This window comes from Neovison vison, chromosome 12 (genome assembly GCF_020171115.1).
Source record: "Neovison vison isolate M4711 chromosome 12, ASM_NN_V1, whole genome shotgun sequence".
Taxonomy (NCBI): domain Eukaryota; kingdom Metazoa; phylum Chordata; class Mammalia; order Carnivora; family Mustelidae; genus Neogale; species Neogale vison.
In genome coordinates, this window is record NC_058102.1 from 105,228,726 (window position 1) to 105,248,461 (window position 19,736).

Here is a 19,736-nt window from a genome sequence, read left to right on the forward strand (position 1 = left end):
AATACCATACTGTTTTGATCACTATAGCTTTGGAGTATAGTTTGAATCAGGGAGTGTGACAGCTCCAGCTTTGTTCTTCTTTCTAGGGACTGCTTTGGCTATCTGGGATCTTTTCTGGTTCCATACAAACCTTAGGACTGTTTTTTCTATTCCTGTGAAATATACCACTGGAATTTTGATAGGGGTTGCACTAAATCTGTAGACTGCTTTGGAAAATATGGACATTTTAACAATAGGAATTCTTCAAATTCATGAGCGCAAAATATCTTTCCATTTATTCATGTCTTCAATTTCTTTCATCAATGTCATAGTTTTCAGTGTACAAGTCCTTCACCTCCTTGGTTAAATTTAATCCTAGATACTTTGTTCTTTTTGATGCAGTTTGAAATGGGATTGTTTTCTTAATTTCTCTTTCTGATAGTTCGTTCTTAGTCTATTAAAAAAAATAGATTTTTGTATATCAGTTTTGTACCCTGCAACTTTACCAACTTCATATATTAGTTTTAACGGTTTTTTGGTGGAGTCTTTAGGATTTTCTAATATAAAATCATGTCCACAAACAGTGACAGTTTTACTTCCTCTTTTCTAATTTAGATGACTTTTATTACTTATTCCTGCCTAATTGCTCTGGCTAGAACTTCCAATACTATGTTAAATAAAAGTGGCAAGAGTAGGCATCCTTTTCTTGTTTCTGATCTTAAGGGAAAAGCTTTCAGTTTTTGTCACTGAGTATGATGTCAGCAGTGGGCTTGTCACTCATGGCCTTTATCATGTTGAGGTATGTTACATCTCTACCCACTTTGTTGAGAGTTTTTATCACAAATGGATGTTGAATTTGTCAAGTGCTTTTTCTGCATCCATTGAAAAATATCCTTGCATCCCTTAAATAAATCACAATTGACCATGGTATATGATGCTTTTGACTTATTGTTAAGTTCAGTTTGCTAATATTTTGCCAAGGAATTTTTCATTGCTGTTCATCAAGGATACTGGCCTATAATTTTCTTTTCTTTTCTTTTCTTTTTTTTTTTTTTTGGTGGTATCCTTGTCTGGTTTTCATATCAGAGTAATGCTGATCTCATAAAATGAGTTTGGAAGCATTCCCTCTCTTCATCTTTTTGGAAGAGTAAGTATTAAATCTTCTTTGAATGTTTGATAGAATTCACCAGGGAAGGCTTGTGGTCCTGGACTTTTTGTTTGTCGGAAAGTTTTTGGTTCAATCTCCTTACCAGGCTATTCAGATTTATTTATTTATTTATTTTTACATCTTCATGATTCAGTCTTGGAAGATAGTATGTTTCTAGGAACTTATCCATTTCTTCTATGTTGTCCACATTGTTTGCATGTAAGTGTTTGTAGTAGTCTTTATGATCCTTTGCATTTCTTGGTATCCGCTTTAACTTTTATTTATTTGAGCCCTCTCTTTTTTCTTAGTGAGACTAGCTAAAAGTTTGTCAACTCTGCTAATCTTTTCAAAGAATCAGCTCTTGGTTTCACTGATCTTTTCTATTGTATATATTATATATTTTTAGTTTTTATTTCATTTATTTTCAGTCTAATCTTTATTATTTCCTTCCTTCTACTAATTTGGGCCTTCATTTGTTATTTTTTTCTAGTTCCTTTAGATATAAAGTTAGATTGTTTATTTGAGATTTTTCTTGTTTCTTGAGGTAGACAGTTATCACTAGGACCGTGCCTCTCAGAACTACTTTTGCTGCATCCCATAGATTCTGCTACATTGTAGCTCCATTTTCATTTGTCTCAGGTATTTTCTTTATTTCTTCTTTGATTTCTTCATTAGCCCATTGGTTGTTCAATAGCATGTTGCTTAATCTCCATATATTTGTGATTTTTCTAACTTTCTTCTTGTAATTGATTCCTAGTTTTATACCACTGTGGTTGGAAAAAATGCTTGATATGATTTAAATCTTCTTAAATTTGGGGCACCTGGGTGGCTCAGTTGGTTAAGTGTCTGTCTTCAGCTCAGGTCATGATCTCCAGGTCCTGGGATGGAGCCCCATGTCAGGCTCCCAAGTCAGTGGGGAATCTGCTTCTCCCTCTCCCTCTGCCTCTCTCCCTGCTTGTGCTCTCACTCTCTCTCTCTCTCTCTCTCTCTCTCTAATGAGTATTTTTTAAATCTTCTTTAATTTATTGAGACTTGTTTTGTGGCCTAACATATGATCTAACCTGGAGAATGTTCTAATCTTCTTCAGAAGATTGTGTATTCTGCTGCTTTTGGATAGAATGTTCTGCTATCTATTATCTATTAAGTTCACTTGGTCTAAAACATTATTTAAGGTCAATGCAATGTCTCCTTATTGATTTCCACTGGAAGAGCTATTCATTGACAAATAGGGGTATGAAAGTCCCCACTATTATTGTATTATTGTCAATTTTTCGCTTTAGGTCTGTTGATATTTGCTTTGTGTATTTTTTTACTTTATTTTTTTATTAAAGGTTTTATTTATTTATTTATGTACTTACTTACTTACTTATTTGACAGAGAGAGAACATAAGCAAGGGGAGCAGCAGGCAGAGGGAGAAGGAAAACCAGGCTTCTTGCTGAGCTGGGAGCCCAACGTGGGGCTCAATCCCAGGACCCTAGGCTCATGACCTGAGCCAAAGGCAGCAGCTTAACTGACTGGAAGTTCTCAGCCATTATTTCTTCAACTAAGTTTTCTGCCTCTTTCTCTCTCTCTTCTCCTTTTGGGATTCCTATAATGTGAATGTTACTCCACTTGATGTTGTCCCTTAAGCCCCTTAGGTTACCTTCATTTTTTTTTTCAATTTATTTATTTTCAGAAAAACAGTATTCATTATTTTTTCACCACACCCAGTGCTCCATGCAAGCCGTGCCCTCTATAATACCCACCACCTGGTACCCCAACCTCCCACCCCCCCGCCACTTCAAACCCCTCAGATTGTTTTTCAGAGTCCATAGTCTCTCATGGTTCACCTCCCCTTCCAATTTACCCAAATTCCCTACTCCTCTCTAACGCCCCTTGTCCTCCATGCTATTTGTTATGCTCCACAAATAAGTGAAACCATATGATAATTGACTCTCTGCTTGACTTATTTCACTCAGCATAATCTCTTCCAGTCCCGTCCATGTTGCTACAAAAGTTGGGTATTCATCCTTTCTGATGGAGGCATAATACTCCATAGTGTATATGGACCACATCTTCCTTATCCATTCATCTGTTGAAGGGCATCTTGGTTCTTTCCATAGTTTGGCGACTGTGGCCATTGCTGCTATAAACATTGGGGTACAGATGGCCCTTCTTTTCACGACATCTGTGTCTTTGGGGTAAATACCCAGGAGTGCAATTGCAGGGTCATAGGGAAGCTCTATTTTTAATTTCTTGAGGAATCTCCACACTGTTCTCCAAAGAGGCTGCACCAACTTGCATTCCCACCAACAGTGTAAGAGGGTTCCCCTTTCTCCACATCCTCTCCAACACATGTTGTTTCCTGTTTTGTTAATTTTGGCCATTCTAACTGGTGTAAGGTGATATCTCAATGTGGTTTTAATTTGAATCTCCCTGAGGGCTAATGATGATGAGCATTTTTTCATGTGTCTGATAGCCATTTGTATGTCTTGATTGGAGAAACAGGATCCAACAGCACATTAAAAAGATTATCCACCATAATCAGGTGGGATTCATCCCTGGGCTACAAGGATGGTTCAACATTCGCAAATCAATCAATGTGATACAACAAATTAATATGAGAAGAGAGAAGAACCACATGGTCCTCTCAATTGATGCAGAAAAAGCATTTGACAAAATCCAGCATCCGTTCCTGATTAAAACGCTTCAAAGTATAGGGATAGAGGGAACATTCCTGAACCTCATCAAATCTATCTATGAAAGACCCACAGCAAATATCATCCTCAATGGGAAAAAGCTTGCAGCCTTCCCATTGAGATCAGGAACAAGGCAAGGATGCCCACTTTCACCACTCTTGTTCAACATAGTATTAGAAGTCCTAGCAACAGCAATCAGACAACAGAGAGAAATAAAAGGTATCCAAATTGGTAATGAAGAAGTCAAACTCTCTCTCTTCGCAGATGACATGATTCTTTATATGGAAAACCCAAAAGACTCCACCCCCAAACTACTAGAACTCATACAGCAATTCAGCAACGTGGCAGGATACAAAGTCAATGTGCAGAAATCAGTGGCTTTCTTATACACTAACAATGAAAATACAGAAAGGGAAATTAGAGAATCGATTCCATTTACTATAGCACCAAGAACCATAAGATACCTGGGAATAAACCTAACTAAAGAGGTAAAGGATCTGTACTTGAGGAACTACAGAACACTCATGAAAGAAATTGAAGAAGACACAAATAGGTGGAAGACCATTCCATGCTCTTGGATCGGAAGAATAAACATTGTTAAAATGTCTATACTGCCTAGAGCAATCTATACTTTTAATGCCATTCCGATCAAAATTCCACCGGCATTCTTCAAAGAGCTGGAGCAAATAATACCTTCATTTTTTTAATTATTTTTTCTTTTTGCTCTTCTTTTGGGTGAGTTCCACTGCCCTGTCTTCCAGCTCACTGATTCTATCTTTTGCTTCAGGTAGTCGGCTGTTGAAACCCTTCAGTGTATTCTTCAGTTCAGTTATTGTATTCCTCAGTTCTACTATTTCTGTTTGGTACTTATATTTTCCATCTCTTTGTTTAAGTTCTCACTGTGTTTATCCATTCTTCTTCCAAGTTTGGTGAGCACCATTACTCTGAAATCTTTATCACGTAAATTACTCATTTCTGTTTCATTAAAGTTCTCCCCCCCTGGGGTTTCACCTTGCTCTTCTGTTTGGAACATAACCCTCTATCTCCTATTTATTTTGCTCAAGTTTTCATGTTTCTACACATTAGGTGAAACAGGTCTTTGCATTAGGTAAAAGAGCTCTCCCTCCCAGTCTTGCACGAGTGGCCTTATGTAGGAGATGAATTTTATTGTTCAACTGTGCCCTAGCTCTTGTTTGTCTCTTGAAATATTTTATGCTTATCTAAGCAGCCTGATTTTAACTAGGCAGGTCTCAGTTCTGGAGGGTATGCCAAGATTTGTCAGTTTTCTAGACAGAGGGATTTAAGTCAGCACCTGGTCTCAGGCTCTTTGGAAGCAAGACGCTCACGCAGCGGGTTTTCAGGTATGCAAATATAGAGTCCTATAGGATCATAATCATTGACCCTGCTGGCCTGTTAAACAAGTACGCTGGAGATGTACCCTCAGTGATAGTTCCAAATGTGAGGCTCCCCTCTGAGAGGTACCAACAAGCTTTCTGGGGTGTAGCAAGTTCTGCTCAAAGGTGGTACCCCACATTCCCTGACAGCACCTCCAGAGCCCCTATTCATGTGGCAAACCCAAAGCCTGCCCCTTGGGCTAAAACTCCAGGACAGGTAAATAGGCCTTTTCCATCAGATATCTGGGGGTGGTATCAGTCTGCTGTCTGTGCAGTGCCGGGATGGCAGTCTGCCAAGAACTGTCTCTCCCATTGTTTCAGACCTGTATGACCCAGAAACACAATCCCCCTTGGTCACTGGAGCCAGGTGCTCGGGCATCCCCTGTGTGGGCTACACACACAGGCCAGCTTGGGCAGGTCCTCAGTGGGACAACAGGTGGGGGCAGGGCTTTTGTCCTATGGGCTTATGCAGGGTCTCAGGAAGTAGCACAGGGGACATCCACCCATGTAGGCAGGGTAGAGGGAGAGTGACAAAACGGCATCCACTAGCGCCTGCACTTACAGGATAGAAGGAGGATACCCAAAATGGCACCCACCAGGGTCTCCGCCCCAGAGTGAGTCCCAACAGGCTCTTGCCCTTCTGGCAGACACTTCAAGAAGAGCGAATGAACCTCTTTCACTTATGGTCTAGGTGCTTTTCAAACTGCTGCTTCCCTATCCCAGGACAAGTGAGTCTACACAGGAGCCCTTTAAGACTGCCCCCACTCTTTAAGGTTCCCTCTTTTCAGACATATGCTCTGTTGGTTTTCAAAACCAGATGTTTTGGGGGCTCATCTCTGGAGTAGGTCCCAAGGATTAAGGTACCTGATGTGGAGCACAAACTTCTCTCTACACAGGGACAAGCTCCATATTTATGAGATCACTCCCGCAAGTGGGACACCATGCTGGGGGTGGTGTTTTTGGCAAGACCATGCCTCTGCCTAACCTACCCATCTCGATGTGGCCTGTTTATCCATTCTGAAGAAGTTCAGTCCAGTAGTTTTCAGGTCTTTTTCTAGGGAAATGCTTCCCCAGGTAGCTATAGATCTGTTGTGTCTACGAGAGGAGGTGAGTTTAGGATCTTCTCATGCTGCCATCTTGAATGGACGTGCCCTAGTCACACAGAGCACTCAGATCAAAAGGGATGCCTCAGACCTTTAAAGAATCAAAGTCCACAGGGGCACCTGGGTGGCTCAGTCAGTTAAGCATTGGCCTTTAGAGCTCTGCTCAGGTCTTGATCTCCGGATTGTGAGGTCAAGCCCCACACTGGGCTCCACGCTGACTACGAAGCCTACTTAAGTAAATTTTTTTTTTAATTTTTTTAAAATTGGGAACCTGAGTGGCTCAGACGGTTGAAAGTCTGCCTTTGGCTCACGTCATGATCTCTGGGTCCTGGGATTGAGCCCCATACTGGGCTCCTTGCAGAGCAAGGAACTAGCTTCCCCCTCTCCCTCTGCTCCCTACTCATGCTTTTTCTATCTCACTCTCTATCTCAAATAAATAAAATATTTTTTTAAAAAAACTATTTAATTAAGAAAAGGAAACAAAATGGTCAATAATGAATTAATAGCATTGTTGATGAATTAATAGCATGACTTTAGGGCATGCTGAAGTGTGTCCACCCTCCTATCTACAGAGAACCTGAAACCGGAGTGCAGGGATGGGCAGAGAAGTTAGGAATCAGGGAAAGGCCTCTCAGATCTGCTTATGGGGGAGGTACCTACTCTATATATGCTTCAAGAAGCAAACTCTCAGATGAAGCAGCCTAGGGTCTTTCACCCAGTTTTTTCCAATTCCTCGGCCAAAAGGAGTTGCTGAGGTCTCTTTTCTTGCTGTGATCCCAGATTTCTCAAGGTTTGCAAACTCAGCTTTGCTCGTTTTTCCTCAACCCTAAACGCTGGTGTGCAGTCCACCCTGTGAGCTGATCAGACATCATTAACCCCCCAACAGTAGCCCAGTGCTGGGATCCCGGGTCCCCCAACGCATCCAGGTAGCTCCAAGCCTGGTGTGGCCGCTTACCCTTCCCCACGCTCCTCACCCGCTTCTCTCGCCGAGCTGGGTCAGTGTCCCCACAGCACAGTGGAGCAGGAGGAAGAAGAATGACCCAGAGACTGAGCCGCACAGTGTGGACTACACTTTCACAGAGAATCTTTAAGTCGCAAAACATTTCTTTTCCAAGAGACGCTGAGAGGCAGCGGGGAGAAAATAAAACACCAAGGGGTTTTCAAATGTGAAACCCCACTCCACCTTTGTTCTCATTTGATGAATGCACAAACCATGAGGCAGATGACAGGCCAAAGAACGTTGTTGTGCTAGGAAAGTATATTTCATCGAGTCCCCTCTACAGTCTCCGGGGAGAGGTAAGTTTGATGAATGATCAGTGCTGACCAGCACTTCACCAACAGCCCTGCTGTGGAATCATCTAAGCTAGAACGGGGGGCTCACTGAGAACCCGGAGCCGCTTCTTCCCTTGTTTCCTTCTGCCTCCCGGCCACTTGTGACATTTCACAGGAGAGAAGCGCTACTGTGGCAGGTGATAAGAAAACTTTCAAAACAAATACACTGTGGGAAGTCCAAATGTCAAGTCCATCGCGCTGCCTCAGAAGGAAGGCCTGTGAACTATACAGGCCCGGGTCTTCTTCCTTCCCATCTGCGGTTACGAGAGGATGGGGAGAAAGTCTGGTGCACTGTAGCTGTAGTATTTGCTGGTGGATGAATAAATGAATTCCCAGCCGAGGCTCAGATCTGGAGTGGCCAGCTGGCTTCTTAAAGAGCTGTCACTCAGGGACTCTCATTCTTCAGACGCCATGAAAATCAGCAAGGGGTACTAAGCAGCCGAGCTCTTGGCAGCTTCCAGAACTTCCAGCCCTCCTTCTACAGCTCTGGTAGCTCTAGCTCAAAAAGCTGTCTGCTCCAGAGCCCAGATTCTAGGTTGACACCAAGCCCCTGCCAGCACAAGCCCCACACCACCTCCAACAACACCTCTCAACCAACAAGATCAAGCGCCCTGTCCCTGCCAGGTTCCCAGGTTGACCCATATGGTAAAGGCAGGTTGGGGGGGGGGTGCCTGGGAAGGTCAGGGGACTGTGCTGTATTCCAAAGCCCAGTGGGGTCTATTCCCAAGTAGTCTAATTCTCCTCCTTGCGGGGACATGACGGGACTGCACGTCCCTGTCCTCCCAGCCCTGAACACACGGATCTTCACAAGGTGGAGTCTTTTCCCCAGCTCTGGGGTTCCAACCAGTCCGTCCTATGACCCACTTTGACCAGGCACCTGATGGATGTTAGACCTCAGAGCCTAGATCCCAAGACATCCTAGAGATCCTGTTTGCACCTGAAAGACCAGGTTCCTTGAGGGGCAAAGACAGACCCAGGTGAGCAATAGCGCCAATCACCAGACAGGTGCAGAGGCTCCCAGCCTGTCCGGGCCCCGCAGAGCCCCAGGTGACTGCCACCGCATTACCAAGCTTAGATAATGAGACCAGCTGAGCCGGGCCAGAATGGCGAGGCCACAGAACCATGAGCAAACAAAATGTTTCCTGTGTTCATCTGCTACATTTGGGGATGGTTTGTTCTGCGGTGATCAGCAATCAATACAACACTCATCCAGCAAGTCCACGCAGCTCTTCCCAAGAATGAGGTCATTCTCTATGCACTGATGTGGAAAGACGGCTAAAGAAGTTGCCAGTCAGTGTAACACAATTCTATTTATGGAAATTGTTAAGTTAATAGGTGGACAGCTGGGTGCCAGTCACTTATAAAAATACCTGGAAAGAATAAAAACCCAAGTATTAACAGTGACTATCTCTGAAGGGCAGGATTATAGGAGATTTTCCTTTTATACAATTTATGTAATGTACAACTATTATAATGAATTTGTAGTTATTTTTGCAACAACAACAAAGAAGAGTATGTAAAAAAAAAAAAATTCACCCTGAATTCTGCTACAAGCTGATTTTTCCTAAAACATCCCCTTCAGCCTGTCACTCCTCCATTCAGGGACCAACACTGGCTCCCTACTGCTAGCCTCCTAGAATGTGACTCTTCTCTGGGTGGCATTCAAGGTACCCCCCGTGTGAAGCCCCCTCTCTTGCCAGCTGTGTGCCTCCCTCTTCCCTGCGCTCATCTCCAGGTCACACCCATCTCGACCCAGACCTCCACTACTGCAAACGCTCAAAGAACCCCTTCTTCTGCTTCTCAAAATCCCACCCCTCCCTTGAGGCCCAGGCTGATCTCCCCCAGGTTCCTCTTTGGGTCCTGGGAGAAAGTTCTAGCCAGTCCTGCCCCATATGGGATGGCGTACCATACTATTCTCTCTGCACTTCAAATACCGAGGGTCCCTTGAAGGGGGCCTTCACAGACACAGGCCAGCTGACCACCACCATCTCTAGCTTCTCTGGCTAACCGTGGGAGAAGGGAAGAGCCCAGACAGATAGTTCCAACCCACGTCCTTCTCCGTGCCCACAGCATGGATGGCGGGTGATGGCCTGAACTGAAGCTTCCTCCCCACCTGACCATCTCCAGCAGCAAGTGGGAGCCAATTTGCAATGGCTGCTAATTCAGAGTGACTCATGCCTTCGAGGCTGCTCTAGGGCTCTCCATCCCCAACCTCCAGGTCCCACAGGCGGCATTCAGATCCAAACTCTGGCTTCAAACCTAATTGCCTTCCTGGGGGGCCCAACAGCGCTTCCTCCCTCAGGCAGCTGCAATGTGCACGTCCAGTTTTTTAAACAAAGCTGTTTAGAATATCTCAGGATTAAGACAAGTGGAAAATTGCAAGCCCAGACCTCTACCGGGCTTTCTCTAAAACACAACATGTCATTCCATTCAAACCCAGCCAGTCACCCTGCCCCTCTGAGCCCTTTTCTAGGGCGTGGCCCAAATGGGGGCTGGGGACCTGCTCAGGCAGAATCTGCCCCCTCTGTCCCAGGTGCCACCCCCCTCCCCGGGGCTTGTCGGAGAGTGGCAGGCCCCTCAGCCTCTTTCCACCCTGTGGCAGGTGGCCAGATGAGAGTGCTCAGGAATGGCTGCCGGGTGCTGTGTTCGAGTCTGCGGTCACCCTCTAAGGATGAGGCATTCACATCCCAGGTATGTAATGATGGACTGAAAGGGCTCAGATGGGCCTCTCACCCAAGTCCCAGAACCATGCAGGAGAACTCCTTCCCACACAAACCCACACAGTCACACCCAGCCACACACACGCTGGGGCAAACACACACAGACTAACCCCACACACGCAGACACATATGCCTGGCCGCACCTTGTTCCAGCCTTGCTCAGAGTAGCTCCCTCTCCCCCCCATCATTCCGTCCCCCTTGCCATTGTTCTCAAAGGCCCCTCCCCAGCCTCAGCCCCAGGCCCTTACCCCCACTCAGAGCTGGACTATAGCCTTCCCTGGGAGTGGTTGGAGACTGTGCCGCCGTGGGCCACGTGTGCCCCCATGGGGTGGCAGGTGGTGTGCATATCCTAGTGCAGACAGCCTGGGCTATACTGCCCACAGGGGCTCCGGGAGACTTCCCAGGCACAGCTGGACATTGTTCAGGTTTTACAATCATTTATTCATTTTAATTTTTCTTTTTAACCTGAGAAAGGGCAGTTTTTCAAATGTGCACAAAGGAACTGTAAGGATTAGCAGTGACCTATGCTGCTGAGGCCAAGGCCAAGACTCACCCAGATCCTTTGCCAGGTTTACAGGACCCTCAGCCTTCCTGCAGGGAGAGTCAAGCCTCCCTAAAAAAGCGGGGTGGGGGGGAGCATTCCCAGGGGGTCTGCTGAGCCGTCTGACTCAAGACCCCTAGACAGTCCATCCACATCCTTTCCTTTCCCATCCCCATCACAAGGTCAGATATTTGAACGAACACTGACCACGGAACACAAAAAGGGTCACAAGACTCTCAAAAAGTAAATGAGTATTCAATGTACAATTCATTTCCAGCCACTGTGTGGGGAGTGAGAAGGAAAACAAGGGGAGAAGGGATGTGGTAAACTCAAAAGCAAAGATAGTATTAAACAATGAATAGTCAGAAAACAATCCACATTTCCCTTCTGAGAGTATAAACTAAAGCATGCGCACAGCGACGCTCCAAACCAGCGGAGCGGCTCCTTCTGGCTGCGTCCCGTTCACGACGGCCTCAACCAGCTCAGGTTGAGCTGTTGGTTTGAGAGGAGGGAAAGGGTTTGGAAGCTGGACTACACCCAGGCAGATATTCTTGTGTCATGATACTGGGGCTATACTTGAAGTCGAAATTATTGACTCATCTGGCTGGAGGGCAGCAGTGGAACTTTCTAGCTCCTACAGGCATCAGGCAGGGGTAGGAGGCAGTCAAAATGAAAGCGGCAGCAGAGCCACAGCATGGGACGGAACTCAGGCCACAGAACCCTACCACCAACCTGACAGACCATCTCTGTAAACAACCTCCGCCCCCAGTCAGACTTCCCTCAGAAATCAGGGCCTCCGGTTTAATCATTAACTTCACTCTTTCCTCCTCCATCCACCTCTAGGCTCCAGGCAGAGAGGGCCCTGGTGAGAGGAGGACGTATTTGGGAAACCCTGGGACTGGCAGCCAAAACCCCCTTGTCCCACTCGGAGGCCACCTTCGTCAGAGCTAAAGGAACCGTCCGGGCCCCCATTGTGCAGGTGAGGAAACCAGCCTGAAGAAAGCAACTCATTTGCCAAAGGTTCCAAAGCCCGTCAGGGGCAGAGGCCGGAGCCACATGAGAAACCCCCCATCCCAGGAGCTGGCCATCATCCCAGAGGCTCAAAAAGCACTATGAGAAATGACAACACCAAAGCCCTGCAAGGCCAAGACCATAGGAGAAAATAAACTTCCTGTCTGGAGGGTCCCTCCCTCAGGTCTCCCCACCGTCTTCTGGCCAGAAACGACTGGTGATGTCAGGGCCTGTCTGTCACCCCCATGTTCTGCCCTGGCGGGACCCCCCCTCAAGAGCAGGCCCCATAGCGTCTCCACGACAGGCCAGGCGGTCCCGCGTGTGGCCAGGCGGTCCTGCGGGCAGCCAAGAGGTGCTGAGTCCTCCAGCCTTTCCCCTCCCTGCCGCCTGCTCCCCACCAGACTTCTACAGCTCAGGCTGCTGGGCCCGGCGGGCCTGCGCCGCTGTCCATCCGCAGGCGGTGCTCCAAATCCCAGAGCTGCGACGTGAAAGCAGACACCCCATCCCGGCCCCTGGGAGGAGGGGGCAAGACTTAAAATGGGAGCTCTGGCATTCCTGCGCACAGCAGGCCGAAGGACGACCCGGACGCAATTCTCAGGAGCCACCAGGAGGGGCAGGTCTGCAGTGGGAAGGGCAGGGGCTGCATACGTCAGGCTGCTCGGCCTGGAATCCCTGCCCCACCTCCCACTCCAGATGTGGTCTTGGCCCTGCCCCGACCCGCTGCAGCAACTGTAATGTGGGGGCAAACGAGGGCTACCTCACAGGATCTGGGTGAAATCAGTGAGGTTTAAAGTAAGATGTGATAGGACTTCAGTTAAATTCATTGTAGACATAATGAGTCTGAAACGGAGGCTCCCTGATGATGGTGACAACTGGGAGCGCTGGCATCCTAAGTATGATATGCAAAGTATGGCAGGACAAGAAGAGGTCCGGCCACTGGGGGCCAGCATAGCACCTCCCCCGGAACTCGCGGAGAAAGGAATCCTCTGGCAAGGTGAGCAGTCTGCCTGCACCACCCTTCCACCCTCCGCCCCCCTCCCCACCCCCACACTGCTGAATTCTTGGAAGGTGAGAGGTTTACAAATCACCCAGCAGGAGGGAGCCACCGGATAAAACACACATAAATTAAAACACAAAAAGGCCCAGGTCTGTAAGCAGCAACCCCAGGGAACCTGAATCAGCCCCATCCACCAGGGCCGCCTACCTGCCTAACAGCTCCGGCCTAGCTCCAGCGGGAGGGTGGGGGAGCTTGATGCGCAAGAGCTGAGAACAAAAGAAGCTATCAGCAAGACCCCAGGAGCCTCTGCGAGCAGAGATTAGGATCCTAGGGAGGGCCAGGGGGCCACCCAGAGAGCCAGGGCCTGGCTGCCACGGCCAGTATGAAGGGACAGAAATAGGTAGGATTGGCCAGATTCCCCTAGATTCTTTTCTGGCCAGCTAGCGGGAGGTCCTCCATCCTGGCCCCCAAGCTTGCTGGGAGGAGACAGGAAGCAGGAAGTTATAGGCCTCTCCTATTTCCCTAGGTCTCCTCCCTATAATCAGGGTGGCTAGGAAAGAAGTTGAGAGTACTACCCCAACTGGCAGTCAGAAATAGTGGGGAGGGGGATAACTGTCTCCCTAGCCCCCAAAGCCCCACTGAAGGAGCTTATCAATTCAAAGTCAAGAGCAAGGACAGAGAGACATCTAGAAAATATCAGCGTCCCATTCTGCCCTCCCTCCCCAATCCACAGTTAAGGGCACAGGAGACTTGAGACGGTTTCTAACACACACTTTCAGAGACCACACGACCAGCCCAGACTGACCTGTTCCTTTGAATTCCCTGCAAAACCCCTTGGCTGCTGACAGATAAGGAAGATCCCAGGATATTCCTGCAGGAAGGTTAAAAAAAAAAAAAATTAAGCCACCACTCTGCTGGGAAGACACTCCAGGGTGAATTGTGTCCAACAACGGCCACCCTTTGGGGAAGCAGCCTCCTACTGAGAATCTATTCAATCAACAGACACAGAAGGTGCCTGAAACTGGTTTCAGATGCGGTACCAATGCCACCCCGCTAATAGTGGGTGCCTGAAGCATCTGGCACAGAACCCGAGCCCCAGCTCCCCAGTTATGATGGTGTGATCGATTAGTGATGTCTGCTACGGGCAGTTACAGAGGTACTGTATCCATGTTAAACCTATCCACGTCAAATCTATCCATGCCAGCCCTGGGTAGACCCTTGGCATCGAGGGTTTAACATCTGTAATTCTGACCCCTGACAAATGATCTGAAGTTTCAAGATCTGTACAACGATATAACTTTACTGAGACGGGACCCTGACTCACGTACCCTACGTGAGGGGCTGATGGAAAGAAACAGGCCATGTCGTTCTTTCCACCTCCACCACATCCACGGTTATCTTGTGGAGCTATGACATTGCGGCAGAAAATGGCCATCAAGGGAGAGAGAAAACCAGAGCGAGGTTGGAAGGGTAGTTAACTCGGGCAATAAAAATATATACAGGAGACATTAGGCTCTCTGCAGAACGGGACTCTGGAAAAAGGCCCGTGTACAAGTAAATATTGCCATGGATGCAAATCTGGCATTGTAGAAGGTGCAGGATTCATTTCCTGAGGACCATTTCAGAGGTCCACACTGTGCCCACTCGGTGCCACTCAGCAGTGAGCACTGGGCCAGGAAGAACACACTGGGAGCTGCAATCCACATCCAGAAGGGGCTTCTGATCTACTTGGAGAAAGGATGGTAAGCACTGCGAACAGCAAATGGCGCTCCCCACCCGCAGTCAGCCAGCTTAGAATCAGCTTCAGTCCAACCCCCCTTCCTTGTTTCCTCACCAGCCCCATCCAACTAAGTCCTCAGCTCTGCCTTCAAAACAATCCTGGTCCAGCTCCACTCCTTGCCATTCCTCACAGCTGTCCAGTGCTCTCCCCTCCATGATTTTCCCCCTTCCCAGACCCCAGACCCTCCCTCCTTAGCCCTAGCCCTGCTTCTGCAGCCCCTATGCCAGAACCCACAGAGTTCCCAGGCCTCCCAGTGTTGACTGCTGTCTCCCCAGCAGCAGCTCAGCGCCTGCACATGGTGGGCACTCGACTTCACATGGACGGAAGGATGGGTGAATGGATGGATGGACGGATGGAATTCCTGGGCTGCGCATGTGCGGCCACCACAATAGGCCCACTGTCTACCTGTCCAGGCTTTTCTCCTCTGCTTCCCTTCACACAACCCACTCATCAGCCCACACTCTCAGCGCCTCTCTGCACGCTGATCCTTCTTCCTTCTGCTGAACTGCAAGCCACTCTTCCAAGTTCACATCAAACACCACCTGCTGCATGGGGTGCTGCTCCAGGATTGGGGTGACCAATTCCCCTGTCTGAATGAACCCCCACAATACCGTAGGCCACACACCTTATACCTTGAATTGCCACTTTTTGAAGCCCAGACTCTTGTACTATGACACACACATTCGGTGCTTGTGGAATTCACTAAAGAATCACCCTGGGCAGTGTGTAAAAGCCAGGAGAGATAGAGACAGAAAATGCTGGAGGAGTTCCAACGCAAAAGAGGTGCTTTGGGGATGGGTGGCCCGGGAAGGCTCCAGGAAGGAACTCAAACATGAGTAGGGTCTTGAAAGAGAGGGAGGTTGGAGCGGGGAAGAGCACTCCAGAAAACCAGAACAGTGTGAACTCAGGGACAAAGAAGGAATGAGCAAAGCATGCTTGGGAGATGAGTTTGGCTGGAATCGAGGGTCCCTGGGGGAGAAGGCCGGGAGATAAGGCTAGACACGAAGGCTGGGGATGGATAGGAAGGATGCTGAGGGCCAGGCTAGGGTACCTGGTTTTGACCCATTCCCTCTTAATCAGTGAGGATGTTCACAGGAGGCCTGGGCTTTAATGGTAGAAGAAAAGAAATCTTGTCCTCTCTTGCTCTGAGCTTATTAGTCTCCTCAGCTAGGTTATAAATAACAACCACTATTTACTGCACACCTGCTGTGTGTGAGGCCCAAAGCTATCTCATTGCTCCTTCTAACAGCCCTGAGAGCTTGGTATTGTTATCTTCCTTTCGCAAGCAGGAAGCTAAAGCTGCAAGAGGTGAGGCACTTGCCCAAGGCCTCACCCACTCACTCACTCACTTAACAATGCAGTAGGGACTGGAATTACAGACACAGAAGCTGGGATAAGGGCCGTTCTCCAGCCAGCTACCACAGGCCCAAGGCCCTCCTCCCATTTGAGCTGGGCTGCTTCTCCACCACCGGCCTTATTAATTCCTCAAGGCCAACATGTACTGAGCACACAGTAGGAGAATAATAAAGCACACTAAGGAGAACTGTGGTTTGGTGGGGGGAAGAAATGGAGCGCTACTGTTTAATGGGCCTTCGGTTTCAGTCCTGCAGGATGAAAAAGTTCTGGAGATCTTCCGCGCAACAGCGTGAGTATACTTACTATGACTGAACTCTACATTTTAAAACGGCTAAGATGGTACATTTGTTATGTTTTTATACCACAATTTTAAAAATTTTAAATAGGGAGCACTTATTACTTGACTGATTGGCTGCCATTAGCATTTTTTTGGTCAATTATCTAATACAGGAAGAGACTCTAGAAACGTTATAATCCAGTAACCCTCCAAAACACAGAGCTGAAAAGGGGAGGTAACATGCCCAGGGCTGCACAAACAGATGGTATTAGAGCTAAGGCCAGAGCCCAGCACTCCAGAGACTCAATGGGGAAGAATGGCAGAGACAGCACAGCATAACGCAAAACACATGGCGGGGGTGAGGGGATTGGGGGGAGTCAGAAGCCACGGGTTCAAGTTCTGCTTCTTCCACCTAATCAGTTCTGTAACCTCACAGAAGTCATTAACCCTCTCTGAGCTTCATTTTCCCAATCTGTAAGAAGGCAATTAAAAGAGAACGTGTGCCTCAAATAAAATTATATACAGCTAATGTGCAGGGAAAGCACTTGGCCAACTACAAATTACTTTATAAACACTGGTCATTGTTAGCAATGCTATATATCTGTTCATAGATTTAAAGATTAAAATCTGATTTAGTCAAACCAAAAGGAAAAAAAAATCCCATTCCATTCTGGTCTATTTTCAGCTGTTCGGGGACCCTGCACACAGCAGGTCTTCAATGAGTAAGTGCAGAGCTGATTTACCCCCCAGTTTCATCCACCCCAGTCCCGTTCCCCCCCTTACCCCCAACCCAAAGCCCAGCTGCATCAGCCCTGCCAGGACCAGGTGGAAGATAGGAAGCCCGTGAATGTCTGCCTCCCTGGCTGCATTCCTTAGCTAAATATAAATGATTTGTCCAGTCCATTGTTTGAAATTATACATAATACCTCGCCTCCCCTCCCCATTACTTACGGTGACAAGCTGACTGCACATCTTTATAGCAGAACATACATAGAAAACATTCTCTGTGGCTATTTTTAGTAGAGAGAGGGAAGCTGGCGGGTATACAGGGATCAGAGCATGAGTCCTTAGTTTTCTCCACTAGTCCAGGAAAGCTTCCTGGAGGAGGAAATACCTGAGTCACCTCAGAGAACGGGACAGCTACAGGTCAGAAGGACACCCTCATATAATGAGTCTGCTCCTCTGAACCAAAGGGAAGTGAGCTGCTTCCCTCTTATCCTCATTTTTGGGATGGGGAGGAAAGGCTGACACAACCCCATATTATTCCAATGCTGCAGGTTGGCCCAGACAGTACAGGCATTTGGGGAGGAGTCAGGGAAGAGGTCAATATCTTCTTTTTCAAAAAGAGAACAATCGAAGATTCCAATTCCGAGATACATAAGTACAAATTCTGCTCACATAACAAGCCAGTTTCTTGTTTGGACTTTTTTTTTTTTTTTCCCGTAACCACAAGAAAGTTTTTTAAAGTCCCAAACTTGGACGCACAGATGGACTACATCTTGGAACTCGGGCTGTGCCAAAGCCCTGTCACTGTGACTGCCTATCTGCCAGCGGTGGCCGAAGGAGTGGGGAGGGGGGCCCACAGGCAGCATCCCAGCGCTGCCCGAGCCCCCGCCTTCCCTGGGGGCGCTCTAGGGACTACCCCAAGCCGGTCCACTGGGCCACACAGTCAGAAAGCCTTGACAGCTCTGGGGCTCTCCCTTTCTGCTGCATCCTACAGCCCTCCCATCCCTTCACTCGGGATTCCACTGTCTCTCCCGCAGCCCCTCTCTCAAAGGGTCTTCCTCCAAGCCTCTCCCCCAGCAGAGCCGTCTTTGCTCTATTACGGGGCCCCGGCCACACACACACCTTCCCCAGCCGCTTCCCGCGTCCTCACACGGCGCCTACCCCATCCCTTACTCTCGGCTCGCCCACTGCCGCCCTCCCGTCACCCCTCCCCGGGGCGCCCCCGAGCCGCTCCCCACGATGGGGACCCGGGCGCGGGTTGGCCCGGCCCGCCCACAGCCGGCCGGAGCCCTACAAGGTCTCACGCTCCCGGGTCCCCGGCCCGCCGCCAGCCCGCCCCGGGCCGCACTCACCTCGCTAGGGGAACGTGGGGTCCCGGCTCGCTCCCGCTCCCGCACCGCCGCCGCCAGCGGAAGCGGGGGGCGGGCCCGGGGGGGGGGCGGCTCGCGGTGGGGGGCGGAGCCTGCCCGGGAATGGCGAGGCCGCGGGGCGGGGCCGGCCGTGGGGCGGGGCGGGGCCGAGGGGGCTGCAGCTCGACCGCCGGGGCAGGGATCGGAGCCCAGGGAGGGAGCCGGAGCCGGTCCTGTGGGTAGCCCCGCTCTGTGCTGGCCGGAGGGAGCCCGCAGGGAGTCCACGGCCGCGCTAGGCACCGGCGTCCCGGGCCAGGAGTGGCCGCCCTCTGGGCTTCCTTCCGGAAGTCTTCCTCCCCTCCCGCCGCGGGGTCCAGACCGGCCGCTCCGCCGAACCGCCCGCGCGACGCCGGTCCGCTGCCCCCCGCCGGCCCGGGCCGCAGCCGCTAGCTGTCGTGGAGAGGGAGCGGTCGGGGCCCGGGAGTCCGCGCGCTCGCCCCACCCCGAGGGCCGTCGCGGCCTGGGTCGCCGCTGTACCCCGCGAGCCGCGCAGGCTGGCCTCCCGCCCCTCCCCCACGCCTGAGAAATCCGTCCCGGGTATTCGGGGCGGACCGGTTGAGATGTTGACGACACGGGTGTGTAGTGACCGTGTCCGGAGATACCCTAGAGGAGGAGCGGCTATCTGTCTCCCCAAGAGCGAAAGGCCTCCAAGTGCGGGTAAAGGGCACCGTGTGGCGGAGGAGCTGGGTTGAAGCAGGGAAAACTCCAGGGAGGCATCGCTGGCCCAGCGCTGCCGATAGGCCTTACGGAGGCTGGATTCTGGAAGCCAGAAGGCCTCGACCCTTTTCCGAAGTGAGGGTGAACAGCTGTCGCTTCTCAGCATTATTTTCGTCAGGGGGAAGCAGTACTGCCCACGTGCACGGTGGTGGGCTGAGTATGAGTTGGGTCAGAGTTTTTAAACCTGACTGTAATCACCAGGTTCCCCTTGGCCTCTCCTAATTGGACTGGCAGCTCCTACTCATCTCCTGGGCCCCCTCCCCCTTATGCACTTACAGCCTTGCTAGTGTTCATGACATAACCAAATAATCCACCTCCTTCTGACTCCCCTTTACCTTCCTTCAAAGCCTTGTTCACGGCCCCCCACCCAGAGTCTTCCTACACTAACCCCCACGGACCCCAATGTCTCCAGTCACCGAGCAACCCTTTAGCACAGGATTGCTAGCTCTGCCCAGCTTCCAGAAGAGGAAACTGAGAGCCAGGGAGGGAAAGGGACTTGCTAGAGATACCTGCACTGGAGCAGGTACTCTTGTAAAAACAAAGAGAGGCAGTCTTCTGTGCAAGTGAC

General features: G+C 49.4%; 1 protein-coding gene across 2 annotated transcripts in view; it reads right to left on the minus strand.

The window, feature by feature from the left end:
• The window catches only part of TSPAN9 (tetraspanin 9), a 193,603-nt gene extending 175,147 nt beyond the window's left edge, over positions 1-18,456 (minus strand). Inside the window, exons 1-2 of one of the 2 annotated variants that reach the window (XM_044226274.1) lie at positions 18,395-18,456; positions 13,709-13,774 (exon numbers count right to left, since the gene is read on the minus strand). The gene's annotated coding sequence lies outside the window, so the exon portion shown is untranslated. The remainder of the gene's footprint in view (positions 1-13,708; positions 13,775-18,394) is intronic. The other variant, XM_044226275.1, reaches the window with a different exon arrangement.
• Between the last annotated feature and the right edge of the window lie 1,280 nt (positions 18,457-19,736).